Source organism: Mercenaria mercenaria, chromosome 10 (genome assembly GCF_021730395.1).
Source record: "Mercenaria mercenaria strain notata chromosome 10, MADL_Memer_1, whole genome shotgun sequence".
Lineage (NCBI taxonomy): Eukaryota > Metazoa > Mollusca > Bivalvia > Venerida > Veneridae > Mercenaria > Mercenaria mercenaria.
In genome coordinates, this window is record NC_069370.1 from 15,063,664 (window position 1) to 15,079,017 (window position 15,354).

The following is a 15,354-nucleotide window of genomic DNA, read 5'->3' on the forward strand; positions in this document are numbered from 1 at the left end:
AATACTGTTGAAAAATGGCGTTAAACCCAAAACAAACAGAATAAATATGGCAAGTGTTCCTAAATCAAATAATGTATATCTACTTGTTATATAATATATGGTATTTCTAACTGATACAGAAATACTGCCATATCAAGTCCAATGCTAAACCTGAGCTATCTTGTTACTGCACTGTACCTGCATGCTACCAGCTTTACCTGTGTGCACTGCCGTGAAGTTCAGTAACCTGCATGCTACCTGCTTTACCTGTGTACACTGCCATTAAATTCAGTGACCTGCTTGCTACAAGTTTTACCTGTGTACACTGCCGTGAAGTTCAGTAACCTGCATGCTACCAGTTTTACCTGTGTACACTGCCGTGAAGTTCAGTAACCTGCATGCTACCTGCTTTACCTGTGTACACTGCCATTAAATTCAGTGACCTGCTTGCTACCAGTTTTACCTGTGTGCACTGCCGTGAAGTTCAGTAACCTGCATGCTACCAGTTTTACCTGTGTACACTGCCGTGAAGTTCAGTAACCTGCATGCTACCTGCTTTACCTGTGTACACTGCCACTAAATTCAGTGACCTGCTTGCTACCAGTTTTACCTGTGTACACTGCCGTGAAGTTCAGTAACCTGCATGCTACCAGCTTTACCTGTGTGCACTGCCGTGAAGTTCAGTAACCTGCATGCTACCTGCTTCACTGTGTACACTGCCATTAAATTCAGTGACCTGCTTGCTACCAGCTTTACCTGTGTGCACTGCCATGAAGTTCAGTAACCTGCATGCTACCTGCTTTAACTGTGTACACTGCCATTAAATTCAGTGACCTGCTTGCTACCAGTTTTACCTGTGTACACTGCCATGAAGTTCAGTGACCTGCTTGCTACCTGCTTTGCCTGTGTACACTGCCATGAAGCTCAGTGACCTGCTTGCTACCAGCTCAACCAGTGTGCACTGCCATGAAGTTCAATGATCTGATTGCTACCTGCTTTACCAGTGTACACTGCCATTAAATTCAGAGACCTGCTTTATCTGTGTACACTGCCATGAAGTTCAATGACCTGCTTGCTACCTGCTTTACCTGTGTACACTGCCATTAAATTCAGTGACCTGCTTGCTACCTGCTTTACCTGTGTGCAATGCCATGAAGTTCAGTGACCTGCTTTGCTTGTGTACACTGCCATGAAGCTTAGTGACCTGCTTGCTACCTGCTTTGCCTGCATACACTGCCATGAAGCTCAGTGACCTGCTTGCTACCAGCTTAACCAGTGTACACTGCCATGAAGTTCAGTGACCCTCTTGTTACTAGCTTTACCTGTGTACACTGCCATGAAGCTCAGTGATCTGCTTGCTACCAGCTTAACCAGTGTGCACTGCCATGAAGTTCAGTGACCCTCTTGTTAATAGCTTTGCCTGTGTACACTGCCATGAAGCTCAGTGATCTGCTTGCTACCAGCTTAATCAGTGTGCACTGCCATGAAGTTCAGTGACCCTCTTGTTACTAGCTTTGCCTGTGTACAGTGCCATGAAGCTCAGTGATCTGCTTGCTACCAGCTTAACCAGTGTACAATGCCATGAAGTTCAATGATCTGATCGCTACCAGCTTTACCTGTGTACACTGCCATGAAGTTCAGTGACCTGTTTGCTACCAGCTTAACCAGTGTGCACTGCCATAAAGTTTAGTGACCCTCTAGCTACTAGCTTTACCAGTGTGTACTGCCAAGAAGTTGAGTGACACTTTTGCTACCAGCTTTACCAGTGTACACTGCCACGAAGCTCAGTGACCTGCTTGCTACCAGCTTTACCTGTGTGCACTGCCATGAAGTTCAGTGATGTGCTTGCTACCTGCTTTACCTGTGTACACTGCCATTAAATTCAGTGACCTGCTTGCTACCAGTTTTACCTGTGTACACTGCCATGAAGATCAGTGACCTGCTTGCTACCTGCTTTGCCGGTGTACACTGCCATAAGCTCAGTGACCTGCTTGCTACCAGCTTAACCAGTGTGCACTGCCATGAAATTCAGTGATCTGCTTGCTACCAGCTTTTCCTGTGTACACTGCCATGAAGCTCAGTGACCTGCTTGCTATTAGTTGTACCTGTCTACATTGCTATGAAGTTCAGTGACCTGCTTGCTACCTGCTTTACCTGTGTACATTCCAATGAAGCTCAGTAACCTGCTTGCTACCAGCTTAACCAGTGTGCACTGCCATGAAGTTCAGTGATCTGTTTGCTACCAGCTTTACCTGTGTGCACTGCCATGAAGCTCAGTGATCTGCTTGCTACCAGCTTAACCAGTGTACACTGCCATGAAGATCATTGACCTGCTTTCTAACAGCTTTACCAGTGTACACTACTATGAAATTCAGTGACCTGCTTGCTACCAGCTGAACCAGTGTACACTGCCATGAAGCTCAGTGATCTGCTTGCTACCTTCTTTACCTTTGTATACTGCCATGAAGCTCAGTGATCTGCTTGCTATCAGCTTTACCTTTGTACACTGCACTGCCATGAAGTTCAGTGAAATGCTTGCTACTAGCTTTACTTGTGTCAATGCCATGAACTTCAGTGACCAGCTTGATACCAGCTTAACCAGTGTACTTTGCCATGAAGCTCAGGGATCTGATTGCTACCAGTTTTACCTGTGTACACTGCCATGAAGTTCAGTGACCTGCTTGCTACCAGCTTTACCTGTGTACACTGCCATGAAGCTCAGTGATCTGCTTGCTACCTGCTTAACCAGTGTGCACTGCAATGCAGTTCAGTGACCTGCTTGCTACCAGCTCTACCTGTGTACACTGCCATGAAGCTCATTGACCTGCTTGCTACTAGCTTAATCAGTGTGCATTGCCATGACGCTCAGCGACCTTCTTGGTACCAGCTATACCTTTATGCACTGCCATGAAGTTCAGTGACCCTCTTGCTACTAGTTTTACCAGTGTGCATTGCCATGAAGCTCAGTGACCTTCTTGCTACCGGATATACTTGTGTCACTGCCATGAAGCTCAGTGACATTATTGCTACCAGCTTTACTTGTGTACACTCCATGAAGCTCAGTGACCTTATTGCTACCAGCTATACTTGTGTACACTGCCATGAAGCTGAGTGACCTTATTGCTACCACCTATAATTGTGAACACTGCCATGAAGCTAAGTGACCCTGTTGCTGCCTTTACCTGTGTGCACTGCCATGAAGCTCAATGTCTTTATTTCCAGCTTTACCTTTGTACACTACCATGAAGCTCAGTGACCTTGCTACTGGCTATACCTGTGTACACTGCCATGAAGTTCAATGACCTGTTTGCTACCAGCTAAACTTGAGTACACTCCATGAAGCTCAGTGACCTTCTTGCTACCAGCTATACTTGTGTACACTGCCATGAAATTCAGTGACCTTGCTGTCAGCTTTACCTGTGTACACTGCCATGAATCTCAGTGATCTCCTTGCTACCAGCTATTCTTGTGAACATTTCCATGAAGCTTAGTGACATTCTTGCTGCCAGCTTTACCTGTGTACACTACCATGAAGTTTAGTGACCTTTTTGCTACCAGCTATACCTGTGTACACTGCCATGAAGCTTAGTGATCTGCTTGCTACCAGCTTTACCTTTGTACACTGCACTGCCATGAAGTTCAGTGATATGCTTGCTGCTTTACCTGTGTCAATGCCATGAACTTCAGTGACCTGCTTGATACCAGCCTAACCAGTGTACTTTGCCATGAAGCTCAGTGATCTGATTGCTACCAGTTTTACCTGAGTACACTGCCATGAAGTTCAGTGACCTGCTTTACCTGTGTACACTGCCATGAAGCTCAGTGACCTGCTTGCTACCTGCTTAACCAGTGTGCACTGCAATGCAGTTCAGTGACCTGCTTGCTACAAGCTCTACCTGTGTACAATGCCATGAAGCTCAGTGACCTGCTTGCTACTAGCTTAATCAGTGTGCACTGCCATAAAGCTCAGAGACCTTCTTGCTACCAGCTTTACCTTTATGCACTGCCATGAAGTTCAGTGACCCTCCTGCTACTAGTTTTACCAGTGTACATTGCCATGAAGCTCAGTGACCTTCTTGCTACCGGCTATACTTGTGTCACTGCCATGAAGCTCAGTGACATTACTGCTACCAGCTTTACTTGGGTACACTCCATGAAGCTGAGTGACCTTATTGCTACCAGCTATACTTGTGTACACAGTCATGAAGCTGAGTGACCTTACTGCTACCACCTATACTTGTGTATACTGCCATGAAGCTAAGTGACCCTGTTGCTGCCTTTATCTGTGTGCACTGCCATGAAGCTCAATGTCCTTCTTATTGCCAGCTTTACTTTTGTACACTACCATGAAGCTCAGTGACCTTGCTACTGGCTATACCTGTGTACACTGCCATGAAGTTCAATGACCTGTTTGCTACCAGCTAAACTCGAGTACACTCCATGAAGCTCAGTGACCTTCTTGCTACCAGCTATACTTGTGTACACTGCCATGAAGTTCAGTTGCCTTGCTGTCAGCTTTACTTGTGTACACTGCCATAAAGCTCAGTGACCTGCTTGCTACCAGCTTTACATGTGTACACTGCCATGAAGCTCAGTGACCTGCTTGCTACCAGCCTTACCTGTTTACACTGCCATGAAACAGTGACCTTCATGTAACAGCTATATTTTTGTACAATGCCATGAGGTTTAGTGACATTCTTGCTACCAGCTATACTTGTGTACACTGCCATAAGTTTTAGTGACCTTCTTGCTACCAGCTACACTTGTGTACACAGCCATGAAGCTCAGTGACCTTATTGCTACCAGCTATACTTGTGTACACTCCATGAAGCTCAGTGACCTATTTGCTGTAGGTCAAAGCATTCTTTAGTTATTAATAGGAAACAGCTTTCAGCCTGCAGGACCTTGATCTTTGGCCTACTGGCCCCATGCAATCATCTTACGACAACTGTAGGCAGAAGCATTTTTTAGTTGCTGAGCAGAAACTGTTTTCAGTCTATAGTTACTATGACTTTGACCTTTGACCTACTAATTTTCAAAACAATAGCGGTCATCTACTGGCAAAAGACAGTCATCCTGTAAGTTTGATCATTGTGAGACCAAGCATAATCTATTAAATGGAAACCAAATACATTGTAGTTTACTGACTGACAATATGTAAAACAGTATAGCCCCTCTTCTTCAAAAGGGGGCATAAAAAGTAATATCCTTATAGACTGGTTTAATTTTAATAAGATGCAAGCAAATCCTGAAAAATTCCAATCAATAGCAGCTGGTAAAAAAACTTTTGCAAAAAATCTGGTTTTTAAAATTGGTTCAAGTAGCATTACGTGTGAAGAAACAGTTAAATTATTAGGTGTTGATATTTATTTTAAGTTAAACTTTAATTTCCATATTGGTAATATTTGTAACAAGAGGGTCAAGATGATGCTTACCTGAGTAATATGAGCTACATGTTTCAATTGTCAAACTGATGGTTTTTAGAAATTTTTTGGAAGATTTTCCGATGTACAATCAAGTAACCCCTGGGGCGGGGCCAATTTTACCCCGGGGTCATGATTTGAACAAAGTTTGTAGAAGTCTACTAGGCAATGTTACATGTCAAATATCTAAGATCTAGGCCTTCTGGTTTATTTTTAGCAAATTTATGAAGATTTCCCTATGTACAATCAAGTGACCCCTGGGGCTGGGTCAATTTCACCCTGGGGGGTCAAGATTTGAATAAATTTTGTAGAGGTCCACTAGGCAATGCTACATGTCAAATATCTAAGATCTAGGCCTTCTGGTTTATTTTTAGAAAATTTTGAAGATTTTTCTATCTACAATTAAGTAACCTTATGGGGCGGAGTCAATTTGACCCTGGGGGTCATGATTTGAATAAATTTTGTAGAAGTCTACTAGGCAATGGTACATGTCAAATACCTAAGATCTAGGCCTTCTGGTTTATTTTTAGAAATTTTTGAAGATTTTTCTATCTACAATTAAGTAACCTTATGGGGCGGAGTCAATTTGACCCTGGGGGTCATGATTTGAATAAATTTTGTAGAAGTCTACTAGGCAATGGTACATGTCAAATACCTAAGATCTAGGCCTTCTGGTTTATTTTTAGAAATTTTTTGAAGATTTTCCTATGTAAAATCAAGTGACCCCTGGGCGGGGTCAATTTTGACCCTTGAGGTCATGATTTGAACAAATTTTGTAGAGGTCCACTAGGCAATGCTACAAGTCAAATACCTAAGCTCTAGGCCTTCTGGTTTATTTTTAGAAATTTTTTGAAGATTTTCCTATGCAAAATCAAGTGACCCCTGGGGCTGGGTCAATTTCACTCTAGGGGGGGTCAAGATTGAACAAATTTTGTAGAGGTCCACTAGGCAATGCTACATGTCAAATATCTAAGATCTAGGCCTTCTGGTTTATTTTTAGAAAATTTTGAAGATTTTTCTATCTACAGTTAAGTAACCTTATGGGTCGGAGTCAATTTGACCCTGGGGGTCATGATTTGAATAAATTTTGTAGAAGTCTACTAGGCAATGGTACATGTCAAATATCTAAGATCTAGGCCTTCTGGTTTATTTTTAGAATTTTTTTGAAGATTTTCCTATGTAAAATCAAGTGACCCCTGGGGCGGGGTCAATTTTGACCCTTGAGGTCATGATTTGAACAAATTTTGTAGAGGTCCACTAGGCAATGCTACATGTCAAATATCTAAGCTCTAGGACTTCTGGTTTATTTTTAGAAATTTTTTGAAGATTTTCCTATGCAAAATCAAGTGACCGCTGGGGCGGGGTCAATTTTGACCTCGGGGGTCATGATTTGAATCAAATTTTGTAGAGTCCACTAGGCAATGCTTACATGTCAAATATCTAAGATCTAGGCCTTCTGGTTTTTTTTAGAAATTTATGAAGATTTCCCCATGTACAATCAAGTGACCCCTGGGGCTGGATCAATTTCACCCTGGGGGTCAAGATTTGATCAAATTTTGTAGAAGGTCCACTAGGAATGCTACATGTCAAATATCTAAGACCTAGGCCTTCTGGTTTTTTTTAGAAAATTTTGAAGATTTTCCTATGCTACAATTAAGTAACCTTATGGGGCGGGTCAATTTTGACCCTGGGTCATGATTTGAAAAATTTTGTAGAAGGTCTACTAGGCAATGCTACATGTCAAATATCTAACACCTAGGCCTTCTGGTTTTTTTAGAAAATTTTTGAAGATTTTCCTATGCAAAATCAAGTGACCCCTGGGGCGGGGTCAATTTTGACCCTTGAGGTCATGATTTGAACAAATTTTGTAGAGGTCCACTACGCAATGCTACATGTCCAATATCTAAGCTCTACGCCTTCTGGTTTATTTTTAGAATTTTTTTGAAGATTTTCCGATGTAAAATCAAGTGACCCCTTGGGCGGGGTCAATTTTGACCCCGGGGGTCATGATTTGAACAAATTTTGTAGAAGTCCACTAGGCAATGCTACATGTCAAATATCTAAGCTCTAGGCCTTCTGGTTTTTTTTAAATTTTTGAAGATTTTCTATGTAAAATCATGACCCTGGCGGGGTCAATTTTGACCCGGGGTCATGATTGAACAAATTAGTAGAGGTCCATAGCATGCAAATTCTATATCTAGCTCTGGGCTTGGTTTTTAGAAGAAGATTTTAAATTTTCTATGTAAGTCAAGTGCCCCTGGGTGGGTCATTTGACCGGTCTGTTGAACAAATCTGGTAGAGGTCCACTAGGCAATGCTTCACACCAAATATCTAAGTTCTAGGGCTTCTGGTTTTTGAGAAGAAGATTTTTAAAGTTTTTCCTTTCGGTTGCCATGGCAACCAGAGTTCTGCATGGAATTCAATTCTTTGAATAATTTTGAAAGGGGGCCACCCAAGAATCATTCCTGTGAAGTTTGGTGTAATTCTGCCCAGTGGTTTTCGAAAAGAAGATTTTTTTTAGCAATTCTTGACGAACGACGCACGACGGACATCAAGCGGTCACAATAGCTCACCTTGACACTTCGTGACAGGTGAGCTAAAAAAGCATGTCGGCAATAAAATATTCTTCAAAGGCTTGGATATAACCTGAACAAGCTTAACAAACTTACAATTTTTCATACATTTATACTTTCAAACTTTAATTTCTGCCCGATGGCATGGCACTTTTGTTCAGAATACAACACTAAAAAAAATGGAAAAACTGCAAGAAAGGGCATTAAAATTTGTATACAATGACTACTCTTCCAGTTATAAAGATCTCCTAACAAAAGTAAATTTACCAAGCTTACATATTAGAAGAATGAGAATAATGGCAATAGAATTTTCAATGAAATTTCACCAGTTGTTCTTTCAGATCTTAAATAATTGTCATAAAAGAAATTCAAGTTTTAACTTCAGGTATTCAAATATTTTACAGGTTCCTAGAGTAAAAACAACAACCTACGGTAAGAACTCTTTTAGGTATGCTGCCCCCGTGCTGTGGAACTCCTTACCAGACATTTACAGAACTGCAACAAGCTTCAATCAGTTCAAGAGGTTGATGTCCTCATGGACAGGAGCTGACTGTAAGTGTGTTGCATGTTCGTAAAGAGGGACACAGCACAGGGGTTGCTGCCAATATTTTTTCCATGTAAATTTTGTGTATGTCCTCCCTTATTTATTTATGAATTGTCTTTCCTGGCTCTTTGTTCTCATTTTTTGTTTGTTCTGTGCTAATGCAATGTTACATATCATTATTATTTTGCTCTTTGTTCTCATTAATTTATTTGCTGATTTGTTTTTTATTTGTTCTGTGCTAATGCAATGTATCATTGTTATTTTGCTGATTTATTGCTTAAATGTGCTTGCCTTTGTTCCCATCACACTGGCATTTACTTGTAGATGTATCATTTAATCAGCTTATAATGCTCATTGTATTTGTTTCGATATGTCTATTGCTTTTTGTTTTAATCCTTAAATGTTTTTGTAATTGTACATCTATGAAGGATTTGCTGATCAGTTCTCTCCAAATCTGATTTGGGGTGATAATAGGTCTTTTAAAACCATTTTCTAGCAAAACACTGTTGTGTCCTTATTTCTTTTCAGTGTCTTACACAGATCTATTTTTTGGCAGCTTTTAGACCCTTGGGTCAAGACCAGCAAAGCCAGCATAGCTTTAATCATGACCTAATTGAGTTGTCTCTCTTTTTTACAGCTTTTATATAATATGTTCTTACTGTTTTCATCATGTTGTTATACAGTAAACCTCGCTTATAAGGAACAGCCTGGGACCTCTAAAAATTGTTCCTTATAACCGAGGTTCCTTATATCCGTATAGCGAACTAATTCCTTGTAACCGAGGTTTATATAACGAACACAATTTGTATAGCGAACACTATTTGACTGACGTTTGAAAAGGGCTCCGGGTCGACCATGAAACTTTATGTGAGAAAGTTGTGAGTCTAGTACCGGTCCTTTCCTAGAGAGATGGTAAGGTAAACTGACTGCGTGTATATGACTGAACGAATGTTGAAACACGGCGTTTAAACCTAAACTAAACCAAAATGTACGTCAGTAAGAATGACGTGATTTGTGTTTATTTTTGTCGGCTATTTCTATCTTCTTTTTTAGAGAGCACTACATTATGATTATATGTTGCAGCCCTTACCTTGCTCGACAGCATGTTATGTGAATAGGCATCAATACTAATATAAAATAAATGTTCAAATAATTAATACAAAAATGTTAAATTAGACTACCAATTAAAATTTAAAAGTAGGGTGTTTATGACATAAAGTGCATTACGACTAGACAACGGCGCCATACATACGGACTAAAGTGTAAATTATACCTATAGTTTTGCTACTGTCCATTTTAGCACCTGCTCTAATTTTTACAATTGAAAATTTGGTAAACTGGACTGTTTGCCATTGTTAATCACACGTAATTAACACATTTATTTAGGATAGTATGACATGACCCCGTCCGCGACTGATTTTCGTTTACTATTGTTAACATGAAATGCCTAATACATGTAGCTCTCAAACATTATCTCGAATAACTATAAGTAAATGATGATATTATCTATTTTCTTTTTATCATATCCGTGAAATAACAAATTAAAGATCATATGTGTTTATTTATGTGCATAAAAGCGCATGAAAGTGCCGACGTTACTCTGACGTCATCAGCGATTTTCTTATTTATTTCCAGTTTTCAATAATTTTTATTCTTTATGTCTGTTCGCTATAACCGAGGGGTTTTCCATTGAATTTTGTACTTTGGGACTAGAAAAAATGTTCCTTATAACCGAGTGTTCCTTATAACCGAGTTCCCTATAACCGAGGATTTTTACATTGAATAAAGAAGGAATTAGATCGGGGAATTGAAAACTGTTCCTTATAACCGAGTGTTCCTTATATCCGAGTTCCTTATAAGTGAGGTTTACTGTAGTCGGTTCAAAAGCTCTTCAGAGCTTATGTTATAATGTTGCTTTCTTGCCGACTTTAAATAAAACTTATCTTATCTTATCTTAGCTGTGCAATAGTCACATTTGAAGTTATCTGTCAGACTGGTGTTTCCTCTAAATCTACCAGTTTGACATACATGTAGGTTGGCATATCACATATGTCTGAACGGCACAAAGAAATTTAGAAAATGCTTTCTTTTTTGTTACTGCATTAAAAAGGAAGTATAAAGTGATTCTGTGGATTTTAGGAACTTTTTTCAATAAAAAGCGCCGTCACAGGAGACTACTTGGATGCTGGATAGTGAAACTGGGCACATCTGAGGAAACTTGGGCTTTCACTGGAGCTTTTTATGACTCCAATGGTGGATGAAGATATTGCACAATACTCAATAGCTTGATTCTGTGTAAAAAAAATCAAGGAACAAGAGGACCATGATGGTCCTGAATCGCTCACCTGTCCCCACATGACCCAGTTTTAAACAGAGTATGGTGTCGTTTTTTTCTATTATTTGACATTGTGACCTAGTTTTTGAGCTCATGTGACCCAGTGTTGAATCTGACCTAGATATCAAAATATGGCCTCTAGAGAGGTCATAAGATTTTTTATTATTTGACCTACTGACCTAGTTATTGACGGCACATGACCCAGTTTTGAAACTGACCTAGATATCATCAAGGTGAACATTCTGACCAATTTTCATGAAGATCCATTCAAAAGTATGGCCTCTAGAGAGGTCACAAGGTTTTTCTATTTTTAGACCTACTGACCTAGTTTTTGACTGCAGTTGACCCAGTTTCAAACCTGACCTAGATATCATCAAGATGAACATTCAGACCAATTTTCATATAGATCCCATGAAAAATATGGCCTCTAGAGAGGTCACAAGGCTTTTTTGTTATTTGACCTACTGACCTAGTTATTAAAAACACGTGACCAAATTTCGAACAAGACCTAGATATCATCAAGGTGAACATTCTGACTTACTTTCATGAAGATCCATTGAAAAGTATGGCCTCTAGAGAGGTCACAAGGTTTTTCTATTTTTAGACCTACTGACCTAGTTTTTGACCGCAGTTGAACCAGTTTCAAACTTGACCTAGCTATCATCAAGATAAAAATTCTGACCAATTTCCATATAGATCCCATGAAAAATATGGCCTCTAGCGAGGTCACAAGATTTTTTTGTTATTTGACCTACTGACCTAGTTATTGACGGCATGTGACCCAGTTTCGAACTTGACCTAGATATCATCAAGGTGAAGATTCTGACCAATTTTCATGAAGATCCATTCACTAGTATGGCCTCTAGAGAGGTCACAAGGTTTTTCTATTTTTAGACCTACTGACCTAGTTTTTGACTGCAGTTGACCCAGTTTCGAACTTGACCTAGATATAATCAAGATGAACATTCTGACCAACTTTCATACAGATCCCATGAAAAATATGGCCTCTAGAGGTCACAAGGTTTTTTTATTATTTGACCTACTGACCTAGTTTTTGACGGCACATGACCCAGTTTCGAACTTGACCTAGATATCATAAGGTGAACATTCTGAATAACTTTCATGAAGATCCATTGAAAAGTATGGCCTCTAGAGAGGTCACAAGGTTTTTCTATTTTTAGACCTACTGACCTAGTTTTTGATCGCAGTTGACCCAGTTTCAAACCTGATCTAGATATCATCAAGATAAACATTCTGACCAACTTTCATAAAGATCCCATGAAAAATGTGACCTCTAGAGTGGTCACAAGCAAAAGTTTACGCACGCACGGACGGAAGACGGATGCTGCGTGATCACAAAAGCTCACATTGTCACTTTGTGACATGTGAGCTAAAAATAGTATCTTTATATTTTTTACAACCGTTTAAACTTGGGCAATTTTCGTTAATTTTCGGCCGATTTCAGTAGTAACGTCAGGTCAATGAAACCCCCTAATAGCTTGATTCTGTGTAAAAAATATTAAGTAATAAGAGAGGTAAAGATAAAGTGTATCAAAACACTATGTTAGTATGATTCTAAGCAAAATGGGTGCATAATTCATAAAATAGTGGCACAAGAGTTATGCACCTTGTGTCATATGATGTGGAACAACTGCTTCAATATATACATTTCATAATAACTGAAACATAGTGAAAAAGCATCAAAATTAACCTTAAATTCTAAGTTAAAAGGCGCATAATTCATAAAAAAAATACAAAGCTGCATATGATTTAAGAGTTAATGCCTTGAAGATGTTTGAAGTGGTCAGGAGAAACTGCTGACAGCTTGAGGTCCAGACATAAGAAGGCAATAAGGTTTGGTCATGAATTAACAGTTAAAGAGCTCCCTGATATGGATCAGAGCATCATAGTTTAAAACTTGGACATCCGGGACGAGTCCTCTTTTCACCCCAGGGGCATAATTTGAAAAATTTTCATAGAGCACCATTAGATGATGTCACATACCTAATATCAAGGCTCTAGGCCTTGCGGTTTTGGACAAGAAGATTTTTTAAAGTTTTTCCTTTCGGTTGTCTTGGCAACCAGAGTTCTGTGTCAAATTCAATTCTTTGAACAGTTCTGAAAGGGGACCCCCCAAGGATCATTCCTGTGAAGTTTGGTTTAAATCTGTCCAGTGGTTTTTAAGATTTTTTTAGAAATTGCTAATAGAATGCAACACACATAGAGGCTTCAGCAGTCACAAAAGCTCTCCATGAGTCTTTGGCTCAGGTGAAGTTTTTTCTAGATATATTTCTTAGCTGCTTGGTGACCCAACTTTTTTCTTTCCATTTTGAAGTATATTCATTGAAAAGAAAGTGGGTAGGATAATTATGTCAACATACCCTGAAATCCCGAAAATAAGCCGTGACTTATTTTAAATTTTCGTAAGGATTTGGTGGCTTATTTTCGAGACCGGCTTATTTTTGAGTCCGGCGAACTTTCGAGTACATATATCCGGTAACGATTTAAAAACCGGCGTATTTTCGAGTACCATTTTTTTCACAGCGATATTTGATTTTTAGTAAAATCATCGATGTCGGTAAATACTTATACTTCTGACAAAATTACCCATAGATGGCCTAACAAACAAATACACCTATGTTTCAATCGCCAAACCGTGAACAGGTATGAATAACTTACACAATATGTGACAAACACCGCACTGTGTTATCAATTTAATCGTTTTATAGGCTTTCTTATATAGCGGTATAATTACATGTACAATGGTGTTTTACAAGTTGTAAACAAGAGCTGTCTCCATAGGATGACACATGCCCATGATGGCACTTTGAATGAATAGTTATGGCCGATGTTAGAGTTTAGGACCTTTGACCTACGAAGCTGGGTCTTGCGCGCGACACGTCGTCTTACTGTGTCACACATTCATGCATAGTTATTTTAAAATCCATGCATGAATGACAAAGATATGGACCGGACATGCCCATCAATGCACTATCATGAAAAATGACATTTAACGTCTAAGAGTGACCTTGACCTTTGAGCTACGAACCTGGGTCTTGCGTGTGACATGTCGTCTTACTGTGGTACAAATTCATGGCAAGTTATCTGAAAATCCATCCATCGATGACAAAGATATGGGCCAGACACGTCCATCAATGCACTATCCTTTAACGTCTAAGTGTGACCTTGACCTTTGAGCTACGGACCTGGGTCTTGCACGCGACACGTCGTCTAACTGTGGTACACATTTATGCCAAGTTATTTGAAAACTCATCCATCGATGACAAAGATATGGACCAGACACGCCCATCAATGCACTATCCTTTAATGTCTAAGTCTGACCTTGACCTTTGAGCTACGGACCTGGGTCTTGTGCGCGACATGTTGTCTTACTGTGGTACACATTCATGCCAAGTTATTTGAAAATCCATCCATCGATGACAAAGATATGGACCGGACATGAAAATTGCGGACAGACCGACAGACTGACAGACCGACAGACGGTTCAAAAACTATATGCCTCCCTTCGGGGGCATAAAAATGGAAACACCAAAACAAAATCGTAGACGAGGGAATTTAAACTGAAAGTTGTGTCTCATTACAAAACGTTGCCAGTTGGAAATGTTAAAAATAAAGTAATAGACACAGCCCGACATTTTAACATAGAAGAAACTAATGTTAGACGTTGGCTGAAAGCTCAGGCGGACATAAAAAACTCCCTATATAAAGGGCTCTAAAAGTACCGGTTCAGGACGGAGAGCTTTATTTCCAGACATGGAATCCCTGTTACATCAAGAATTTCTTGAAATTAGACAAGAAGGACTGAAAACAAAAGCTTGTTGATTCAAATTCCGTGGAAAGGAACGGCTTATTTTTGAGTACGGCTTATTTACGAGTCCCTGTTGCCTGTAGTGAAATGGTGGCTTATTTTTGAGACCGGCTTATCGAAACCAGCTTATTTTCGGGATTTCAGGGTATGCCTCCAGTATGCATACCACAGGGGTTTCATTTAAGTATACATACATAGCAATACCTCCAGCAACTCCCTTTTTGTTTGTTTAACAGGAACACCAATGTGAGAGCTGAAATATACCAGAAACAAAGTAGATATTAATGCCAGCTGAAAGAAAACTCTGGTTACCATATCTACTTCTAAATCTATATAATTTTAAAAGTTATATTTTGCTATTCATTCACACTGGACTGGTCTCCATGATTTCAACCATGATGACTTGTGTTGTTAATTATGATTTATGCATTGATTATATACCTGTTTATGTAATTAATTTTCATGAAGACTAATTTTCGAGGATTTCATAGTTGGGTCAATCAATGAAATTCAATCCAACAAAGCAGAAAAATTCCAATAGATTGTGGCAATTTGTTCTAATCTCTGGCCTGGCTTGGCCTGATGAGCACAATTTTCGACTGGGCTGGGCCAGACCAGGCAAGGCCAGATTGTATTGTACATACAGAAATGAATGACATAAAATCTAAATA

The 15,354-nt window shown here is 39.7% G+C and overlaps 1 long non-coding RNA gene across 7 annotated transcripts in view; it reads right to left on the reverse strand.

Moving 5' to 3' along the window:
- LOC123560017 (uncharacterized) overlaps window positions 1-15,354 on the reverse strand; it is a 57,707-nt gene that overhangs the window by 11,194 nt on the left and 31,159 nt on the right. For 4 of the 7 annotated variants that reach the window (XR_008372637.1, XR_008372638.1, XR_006688089.2 and 1 more), the window contains exon 10: window positions 14,878-14,936. The exons of 1 other annotated variant lie outside the window; for it this stretch is intronic. This is a non-coding gene — a long non-coding RNA (uncharacterized LOC123560017). The remainder of the gene's footprint in view (window positions 1-14,877; window positions 14,937-15,354) is intronic. 2 more of the 7 variants (XR_006688091.2, XR_006688086.2) reach the window with 1 other exon arrangement.